We start from the raw sequence: 11,055 nt of genomic DNA, 5'->3' as shown, positions 1-11,055 counted from the left end.
AATATTCACATTATGATTCATGACGGTAGCAAAATTATAGTTATGAAGTAGCGATGAAATAATTGTATGAGTCGTGGGTCACCACAATATGCAAAACTGTGTTAAAGGGTCTCGGCATCAGGAAGGTTAAGAACTGCTGACCCAGAACCCTGGCTTGCTGTTTGAGGACCTCTAGTCGCCTACAGAGGAAAGTTTTTTCAAGAGCCTAGGTCTTGAACAACAGGTCTCAGCAGCAGGACTGTAGACACCCACCTCCCCCAACTCCCCATCCCTATGCTCTGATGAGCAATGCTCTGAAGTATTCTGCTCACCACTCATTCAATGCCAGTAGCAAGGCCCCACCCAAGAGGCTCCAGGCACTGTGTCAGCTGGGATGAGAGACGAGGGTGGGAAAAACAACCCTGGCTGAGATTTGCTGTATCTGACACAATGGTACCCAAATCAAGACAGGTCAAAAGATATCCTGAAGGCAGGTATGGTAGCCCTTTAACCAGAAGAGGGATTGAAGGAGGCAGAGGGATGTGAATCTCTGGGGGTTCAAGGTCAACCTGGCCTACATAGCAAGTTCCAAGTTCTAGGACAGCCAGAGCTACATAGAAAGATCCTGTCTCAATGGATAGATAGATAGATAGATAGATAGATAGATAGATAGATAGATGGATGGATGGATGGATGGATGGATGGATGGATGGATGGATAGATAGATAGATAGATAGATAGATAGAGAGTAAATACATATGTAAATAAATAAGTAAATAAATAAAGCAAAAACAAAAGAGTTGGGTATAGCCATCTTGCCCACCCACAGGCAAACCAATGACCACTCCGTACCCTTTTGAGATAGATTTCCTCTGGTATTTGGGGCCCTTCAGTGTAGTTACCTCCTGGAGCTACCTCTTCCTATGGGTACAAACCCCACTTCTGATCCTAAGAGATGCTCATAGGGTATGGTGTGGGGGAAATTAGAAGGAAATTGAGGAACACTGTACAGGTATTGTTTGGCTTCATATCCTGGGACACAAAATGCATAGTTTTCATACCACAGCAGACCTGGTCTCCAGGTTCTCCCAGCATCCCTCAGTCACCACCTGGTACACCCTGCCCACAACCCCAGACTTTCCAGCCCAGGGACTGGGCTGCTCTTCCCCTGGAGGTGCTCTCTCTCCTCTCTCTCTCTCTCTCTCTCTCTCTCTCTCTCTCTCTCTCTCTCTCTCTCTCTCTCTCTCTTCTCTCTCTCTCTCTCTCTCTCTCTCTTCTCTCTCTCTCTCTCTCTCTCTCTCTCTCTCTCTCTCTCTCTCTCTCTCTCTCTTTCTCTCCATGCATCTTTCTCTTTCCCCTCCCTCCCTCCTCTTCCCTGGCCTTGGTCCTTGGAGCAGTGAACTCAGCCCAGAGCAGCTTCCAAACCTACATTTAATCTAATCTAATCTAGTTTGAATTGGCTCATTTCACCAGCAAAGAAATAACTTATCAGATATAAACAAGGTATGCTAACAAAGGGGCATCTTGCAATAAGGAAAACCTGTTTTTATTTCACAACACAGATTTTTGCTGAGGTCAAGGTGTTCAGAAAGATTTGAAAGCAACTGGTTTAGTTCTCTAAACTGCAGGTTCTTTGCAAGCCCAGGCGCCTTCCCCTCTTGCCCCCCAATAGTGCACTCTCTGAGACTCCTGCCAGTTTCCAGAGGGGCCATGTTCCCACGGTGACTGACTTCTGACTATGGGTTCAGTTATCCCCTTGTTCTCTACCTTGTTCACGGGAGCACGGTGCTGAGCAAGCTGAGGATGTCAGTCCCTTCACGTCATTTCCCTTCTCCAAAACAGCCCCAAGGGTGTTTGCTGGCTTTTCCACAGTCTGTGGTGGTGGGTGTCTTTCATATCTCCACAGTTTTGAGCCAGGCCTGGTGATACACACCTGTGATCTCAGTACGGGGAGGCTGAGGCAGGAACGCTGTGAGTTCGAGGTCAGCATGGGCTGCGCACAAAGACCCCGTTCCAGGCTGAGGAGACGACTCAGTCAGACGTTGTTAGTCATTCAAGTATGAAAGGCCTGAGCTTAAAGTCCCCAAACCAACATAAAGCCAGGCAGTGGCACACATTCATCCTCCTAGAGTTCCCATGGAAGGCGGGAATAAAAGACCGGAGCTCGGCTAGCCTGGTACACAGGAGCAACCACATGTGCTGTGGCGTGCACGCAACCACACTTGGGTACCTCACACGCACAAAGGAAAAGGATAACGTCTCAAAAAAAAAAAAAAGTTTAACTATTTCCCACCAAAACTATTGGAGGAGGTTTTTGTGCACTGTGCATTCAAATGCTGATTTCTGTACCCAGAGATCTGGATGTGTTTCATACTTTGGTATTCTCATTATTAGGAAGCACTTCCTGATTCAGTATTGTAAAACATTGTTCTCCATCAGTCTTCTGATTGGTCAGTAAAGGGCTGAACAGCCAATAGCTGGGCAGGAAAGGAAAAGGTTGGACTTTTGGACAGGGGTGGGGTGTGTAGGGTAGGGTGGGGTGGGAATGGGTGTCAGGTAGGCACAGGAAAGCCACCATCACGCCACGAATGAAGAAGACCAAGGTGCGACTAAAATGGCAGGTGACAGGCCACGTGGCTGGGAAGTAGGCCAAGCCAGCACTGTCCTGTTAGAATAGTTCAGAATCTGCCCAGCTATAGTGCCTGTCACTTTTAATAAATATAAAGGTCTCCATGTCATTTTTCAGAGCAAGGGGCAGGCATAGAAAACTATGCTTTTACACAAAACTCGCCCCTCCTGTCTCCCCAGGCTCCTTGGCCTCATCGCCAACACAATTATCTTATTCTACCAAACCACTTCAGGCCTCCTCCTTTCCTGACCTCAGACCTCTTTTTACATTTTTCAAAGCCTCGTAAAGAGGTAATCTCACAATTTACCATCCAGACAAGGTGTTCAAGAGTGGCAGTGGCCTCACAATAACTCTGCAGGGCTGATTGGATGTCCTGGCTAGATCACATGACCCGTCTTCCTCTCTGCTCATGCATTCAGCTGCCTGTGGAAGGCTGCGGAAGCTGGGACCGTTCTTCCCTCCCTCCCTAACCTGTGGGTGGAGTCATCCAGCACTGTGAGCTCCCCCCCCCCCATGGCCCGGCAGCTGTCTTCAACCCGGTTTTGTTGTTGCAGTAGTTATATTGTCCAGGCTCAGCCTCTGTGTGCAGAGATTAAAAACAAGCAGCACCATGCCCAACTGGGCAGTGGTTTCATTTTTTTATTTTTATTTTTTAGTTGATAACTTTTGAAACATACATATTTCCATCTGTATGCAGAAAACAGCATATACAGAGTATGTTTGACTGTAAAACTGGTGTCAGAATTAAGGATGACCTCTCTGGGCTCCAGAAGAAATGAAGTCAACAAAGAGAATTTCAGGAAAAGGGGTTGGGGCGAAAAAAAACTGAAGCAGAGACTTGATCAATTGAATAAAACAGCTGTCGATCATTTCTGTTCAGCAAACCAGCTTGCAGCAAGTAGGCTCTCAACCAATCAGATTGCAGGAAACAAGAAACTAAAAGGTGGGCTTAAAGGAAACTCAAGGTTTCAGAAGAGGTGATATCAGACAGGGGGAACCTTAGAGAAAGAAGTGGCTGTCTTTTATTTTTTTAATTGGATATTTTATTTATTTACATTTCAAATGTCATCCCCTTTCCCAATTTCCCCTCTATAGACCTCTTTTCCCATCTTCCCTTACCCTGCTTCTACGAGGGGGCTCCCCCACCCACCCATTCCCACCTCACCACCCTAGCATTCCTCTACACTGGGGCATCAAGCCGTCACAGGATCAAGAACTTCCCTTCCCATTGATGCCAGATAAGGTCCCTTCAGCTCCTTCAGCTCCTTCAGTCCTTCCCCCAACTCCTCCACTGGGGTCCCCATGCTCAGTCCGATGGTTAGCTGCAAGCATCCACATCTGTATCTGTAAGACTCTGGCGGGGCCTCTCAGGAGACATCTATATCAGGTTCCTGTCAGCAAGCACTTCTTGGCATCAGCAATAGCGTCTGGGTTTGGTGAATGTATATGGGATGGCCTATCCCTAGGTGGTGCAGTCTCAGGATGGCCTTTCCTTCAAGTCTCTGCTCCACTCTTTGTCCCTGTATTTTCTTTAGACAGGAACAGTTCTGGGTTAAAATTTTGGAAATGGGTGGGTGGTCCTCAACAGGGGGGCGTGTCTAACCTCTGGATATGGTCTCGACAGGTTCCCCTCCCCTTTGTGGGGTGTTTCGGCTAATGTCATCACCCTAGGGTCCTGGGACCTCTTGCTTTCCTGGCATCTGGAACTTGCTGGTTGTAACTCCAGTTTCCCATCCCCCATTGCTACACAGCTCTGTTCAACTTCTTGACCCTCTGTACTTCTCCCCCTTCTCCTTCCAGGGCATTGGTTTTTTGTTTTGTTTTTTTTTTTTTTGTTTGTTTTGTTTTGTTTTGTTTTTTGTTTTGTTTTGTTTTGTTTCTTTTTTCTTTTTTTCGGAGCTGGGGACTGAACCCACGGCCTTGCGATTGCTAGGCAAGCGCTCTACCACTGAGCTAAATCCCCAACCCCTCCAGGGCATTGGTTTTAAATAAGAATTTTTCTGCATCATTTTCACCTATTTGTTAACTTCCCAGCATTATTTGACGGGAGATCTAATGTGTTTTCTCTCCACCCATTAATAACTCTCATGACTAGACACAGCACAGAGAACTTTAGAGACAGGAGAAAAGCTGGCTGCCTTACTACTGAAACAGATATGGTGGTGTCAGTTAGAGAGAAGGGAGACCGGGCGTTGTCTCTGGAGAAAGTTCCTACAGATGAGGGAATGTGTTAAGTCAGATGGGTGAGCACAGCAGGGGCATGCAGAGTGATACAGCTGAGGCGCCTGTTGTCCCTTGGCCTGTGCTGCCCATGGCCTGAATGGTTCATAGCCTATGCTGCCCATGGTCTATGCCATCCACGGCCTATGTTGCCCATGATTGGGACATCCTCACCTGCACATGTCTGAGGCCTGTACTTTGGGAAACACTGCCTTAAGCTAATGACTCCCAGACTCAGGTACTGAGTCGATGGGAATCTTCAGAAATCTCTGGAAGGACCAATGGGAAGACATCCAGCCAGTGATCTCCCTAGGCTTGCTGTGTGGAGGAATAGAATCTTAAGTGTCTCTTTCCCCCGCTCTCCCTTGGCTGAAATAGAGCGGGCCACCAAGGGTCCCAATGCTGACAGCTGGGTCTCTGCTTCCCACACCTTTGTTGCAGACTCTCATTATTCCTACCTAGCCCCGTGGCCAGTTGAGGGAGCTGGCATGGCCAGTACCCAGGGCCAGGCAGAACAGGGCTGGGGACAGGTACTCCTGTGTGCTGGTCCTGGGGAAGAGTGTAAATTTGCTTCTTGCCACCTGCGCCTGTCATTGGCTCTTTGGAGAAGTGGGTTGCCAGAACAAAACTCAATGGTAGAGAACACTTCAGTCTTTTAAGTCTTTGACTCCCAAAGATTTAAAACTCCCCCCAAACCCTGAGGTTAGTGGGAGTTGGGGGTTCTGCGATACACTACTGTCTAGGGGCCCCTGTAGCTCAGTGACTGACTTCAACACACACCTCCACCTCTGTCTTCTGCTTGGTCTATCCTGCCTTCTGCCTGCCTCTAGTGGGGCATGGAAACCCTTCTACTCCTTGGGTTTAACTGCTACACTTTTCAGCTCGTGGCGATCAGCTCCACTCTATTCTTAACCCTAAAATCTACGTTCAACCCAGCACCCACAACAGTTATGTAAAATGCTAAGTCAGGGGTCTATTCGAAAGTCTCCAAAGTTACCCTCAATGATCAAAACCCATGCGTGATGTCTTCCACAGACTGCAAGGAAACCCCTTGCTTTTCTTAGACCATGCCAAGTCCACCTAGCTCAAGGCCTTTGTACTTTCAGCTCCTCCTACCCGAATCACACCGCTCATTATCCGTGGGTCCCACATTCAGTCCCTTTAAGTCAAGAGTCAGTGAGGTCCTCTATGGCCACCCCATACAAAATACCCAACAACTCCCGCAAAGCTTTCTTTTTTTTTCTTTTAAGATTTATTTATTTATTATGTATAAGTACACTGTAGCTGTTCAGACACACCAGAAGAGGGCATCAGATCTCATTACAGATGGTTGTGAGCCACCATGTGGTTGCTGGGATTTGAACTCTGGACCTCTGGAAGAGCAGTCAGTGCTCTTAACCACTGAGCCATCTACACACACACACACACACACACACACACACACACACACCAGCTTTCTTTATCTGAGGTGTGCCAACATTTGGCCTTCAGGGTATTCTCTATGATGGTAATGCTTTTTAGGTTTACTGCTACATTCTAACAGCCAAGAAAATAAAGACAGTTAATACATGTTTTGAATGAAGGAATGCAGGAGTTAACCAACTGCAAGGGGTGCCTCGTGGGAGCTGAGCCCGCTCGTGACTGATGACATGAGCCCACCTCTCACTACAGACACCTGCCCCTCTCTCGGAGGCTCTGTATGTCCCTCAGTAAAAGACACTTCCCTTGCTCCTGCACCCCACACACCTCTCCAGACACCAGCCATCTTATCCAGTAAATCTGTTGGGCAGATGTACAGGGTAGTGAGCCATCCACAGATCACAGACCTGGGTGGCTTGTGAACGAATCCCCATGTGCTATCAGTTCTTGGCCAGGCAAAATAGTTGGGCTCTGAGTAATAGGATTCCCCCCAACTTTCACACACACACACAGACACACACACACACACACACACACACACACACACACACACACACCCCTCAGCTCTTGCCTCAGGGGAGCAAGAATAGGAGACGTTTATTTATGAGAGACTTAATAGATGCCATTCATACTCATTGCCTCATTTAGTCCTCACAAATAAACATGGGATAGGAAAAGAACCACCCCCATTTACAGTAAACAAACCAGTTTCCAGGGATTTAAAGTACTCATGGTCATAGCCACAGTGTGTTTGTGTCTCTATCTGACTGACTTGAGTTCCACCATGAGATGTTCTGCCCATTCACTCCCAAGTACTACCATCCTCACTAAGGGCAGCCAGAAGGGACAGGATGTGACAAGACCACAATGAGAATACAGGTGAGAGGCACCGTGAAGGAGCTTGACAGGGTCAGGGCCTCTGAAGGCTGTGGGGCAGCTAGCCACAGGCAGCAGGTGAGCATGCCCATGATCAAGAGAAGGAGAAAATTATTCATTACTGTGAAAAAGCTGGATGAAGACACCTAACCACCCCCATTTTAGCTATTGTCTGCTTCTAGATTCTCAGAGTCAGACGTAATCATGCGACCTTTGACTGCACTGAAACTCATCGAAACTCATAGCCTGAGAAAAGAACTGAAGCAAGGATTTAAGTCCGTTTTTTAATTTTTTTTTAAATTTAATTTTTTAAAGCTTGCTTCCCCTTGCACTTAGGCCTTTCATGTTTCTTCCCCCCAGAAAATAGGGCTGTATGATCCCACTCTTCGCATAGATAGCACCCATCTGCCCTGGTATAGATATGAAATGCTCCCCTCAAGGCTCACACTCTGAAGAAGTGGCCCCCCGGATAGTGGTGTTATAATAAGATAATTGGATCATGGGAGCCCTGACCTTATCAATGGTGTAATCCTCCCATGAGTTCATAGCTGAATAGGCTTAGTTAGAGGAAGTAGGTCATTGGGAGCATGACTTTAAGGGGTATATCTTGCTCCAGACATCTTCTCTCTCTCTCTCTCTCTCTCTCTCTCTCTCTCTCTCTCTCACTCTCTCTCTCTCTCTCTCTCTCTCTCTCTCCTTCCTAAACACTTTGAGGTAAGTAGTTTTCTTCATGATGTTTCTACCTTGTTGTGGCCTAAAAGTAATGGAACTAACCAACCACTGATTTAATCTTCTGAGACAAAATAATCCCTCCTTCCTCTAAGTGGTTTTCTTCAGGAATTTTGTCACCATGACCAAAACTGGACTAACATCCCCAGGGAGAAGGCTCTTCAGCAAAGACAGCTGCAGGCATATTAGATCATAAGGTAATACAGCCTGTGGGTCCAAGCTCCAGAGATCACAGCGTCTTGGGGGCACTGAAGCCAGGTGAAATCAAAGGTCTCAAGGTGTACCTCGGGAGCACCCCACCAGAGCTCCAGGGGTCCTTTCAGAGGATGTACAAATTCAAAGCACTCCCATATGAGTACCATGATACCTGCTACCTTCTCAGAGTTCTTCCAAACACACAGTCGAGTTTTCAAAGGCTCCACTGGGGGGTTCACAGGATACTGAATGCAGGAGCAGACCTGAAAACCCAGTGCTTTTCTACAAAGTTGGGAATCAATAGTAACATTTCCAAGAACAGCAAAGAAGACATCTTACCAAAAGCTTCATCTTTTGGGAAATATAATTATTTTTCATAGAGCATGCTGTTGGAACTTTTCTAATGCTTTGATTCAATTGGGAATCTGCTTATCCAAATGCTAAAGGTCCTTGTCTCCAGTTTTTGATTGATCGATAAAGATGCCAATGGCTAATGGCCAGGCATGGGGTGGGACCCTTAGAGTTGCAAGGGTAAGGATGCAGAGAGAGACAAGAGAGAATTGCCATGACTCAGGGAAGAAGTATGGGACTCAGGAACAGCAGGAAATAAAGCCAACCAACCATGTGAGACTTCCGGTTAGTGGCCACTGTCCACTTCCCTGATTGGGTTTGGGGTAGCAGGGGAATGTTTAGGAGTGCCTAGCCTTTGAGGTAGCCGAGGCATTTTAAAAATAAGCTAGTGTGTGTGTGTGTGTGTGTGTGTGTGTGTGTGTGTGTTTGTGTGTGTGTGTGTGTGTTTGTGTGTGTGTGTGTGTGTGTTTTGTTGTGTGTGTGTGTTTGTTTGTGTGTGTGTGTGTGTTGTTTGTGTGTGTGTGTGTGTGTGTGTTTGTGTGTGTTTGTGTGTGTGTGTGTGTGTGTGTTGTGTGTGTGTGTGTGTGTGTGTGTGTGTGTGTGTGTGTGTGTGTGTGTGTGTGTGTGTGTGTGTGTGTGTGTGTGTGTGTGTGTGTGTGTATGTGTGTGTGTGTGTGTGTCTTTCACTCGAGGACTCAAAGATAGCTCCTGGGCAGGTACATGCGTGCGATCCCCCGGGAACACAAAGCGATGTAGCAAACTCAGCATGTTATGATGTAATGTTTTTAATGCTATTCATAAAATAGAGCAAATACTTAAATCCCTGTCTTTATTTTGAATACACTCAATATAAGTAGATACAACCTACAAAACCACAGTTCTTTAGGTTTCCTGATGACTTTAAAGAGTGTACAGGGCTCCAGAGACAAAGTTGGTGAACTGCTGACTTAAGGATTCATGGCATCATCTCTTCGTTTTGCCGACTGTGAGGTCCTTTGAAGAATACCAGGCAGAAACAAAAGGAAATAGGGGAGGCTCCTCTGACAGCACTTTGTGTCCAGGGTCGTCATCTCCTGGAAGCGAGCACTCTGACAGGGTGCTTGCCTGGCAGTGCAACAGTGGTACACACAGGCTCTGCCATGGGGAGGGAGGATGCAGTACGGAGGGGTAATAAGGGCCTGAGTTGGAGGAACCTAAGTCATTTGCTGGCCCATGCTGTTCACGACTGTCTCCTTGGACTGAGGGACGGGGCTCCAGAAATTCTTCCTGCCTAGCTGCTGAAAAGACCGATGGGAATGTTTGACCCCTGTGACTATTAATCTTGATTGTCAACTTGATTAGCCTGAGAGCACCTAGGGGCCTGGTAAATCGTACCTCAGAGTATGTCTGTGAGAGCATTTCCGGAGAAGACTGAGTGGGGAGGAATTTCTCCCCATGAAGGGGAATGTCCTCTCCTCTCATAAGCTGGGAGCCTGCCTGGAGTCAGAGGAGGAAGTCTAGGAAGGCAGACATTCTCTCTCTCTGCTTCCTGGCCGCCATGATGTGAGCCATCTGCTCTACCATGCCCCTCCCTGCCATGAGGAACTGACACCTCTGGAACCATGGGCCAAAGTAATGGTCACAGAAATAAAAAAAAAAAAAAAAGAAATGAAGAGAATTCTATTAGACAAAACCAAAATTCCATCCAAGTAACACACTAAAGGGCGAACAGCATTTGAAAGCTGGATTAAATGTCTACAGCAGGGATAAAAAGCAAGCAAACCAAAAAAAAAAAAAATGCTCAAAACTAGACCATGAGAACCGAGTGGAGGAGGGACTGCACCTTTGAGGGCTGCGTGCAACCAACCAAGTAGATTAACAAATTAATTCTAAAATCAAAGAAAATATCCAATTCAACAAAATTTGTTTTAGTGCACACTGTGTCTCTAGCAGCGTGAAACGGACTGTGTGACTAAGAGAAAGTGGCCATGATACCAATAGCTGTCCTATAGCCACTCCTTCCCCAGTCTGCTGGGGCGGCCGGGTGGGGGGACATCTCTATTGGCCTTAGTAGATAGGGCAAAAGATTAAAAGTTAATGTTGAAAGGATGTGCTGTGTGAGAAGTTATTTCTGTGTCTGTAAAATAAGCCAATTCAGCCAGATTAACATATGCTATTTTATATAATATTATACACACACACACTCACACACACATACACATACACACTCACACACACATACACACTCACACACATATACTCACACTCACACACACATACACATACACACTCACACACACACACACACATACACACTCACACACATTCACACACACACTTGCACACACACTCACATACATATACTCACACTCACACACACATATACACACGCATTCACACGCACCCACAGACACACACATAGACACACACACACACACCACATACATACACTCACACACACACACACACATACACACCACACACACACACACCACACACACACACTCCACACACACACACAACACACACACACACACTGCACACACACACACATACATATACTCACACCACACACACACACACATACACACACACACACACACACACATTCACACACACACACACACACACACACATACATATACTCACACTCACACACACCTCACACACACACATAC

The sequence above is a fragment of the Rattus rattus genome, chromosome 10 (genome assembly GCF_011064425.1).
Source record: "Rattus rattus isolate New Zealand chromosome 10, Rrattus_CSIRO_v1, whole genome shotgun sequence".
Classification (NCBI taxonomy): Eukaryota; Metazoa; Chordata; class Mammalia; order Rodentia; family Muridae; genus Rattus; species Rattus rattus.
This window is presented reverse-complemented; position numbering follows the sequence as displayed.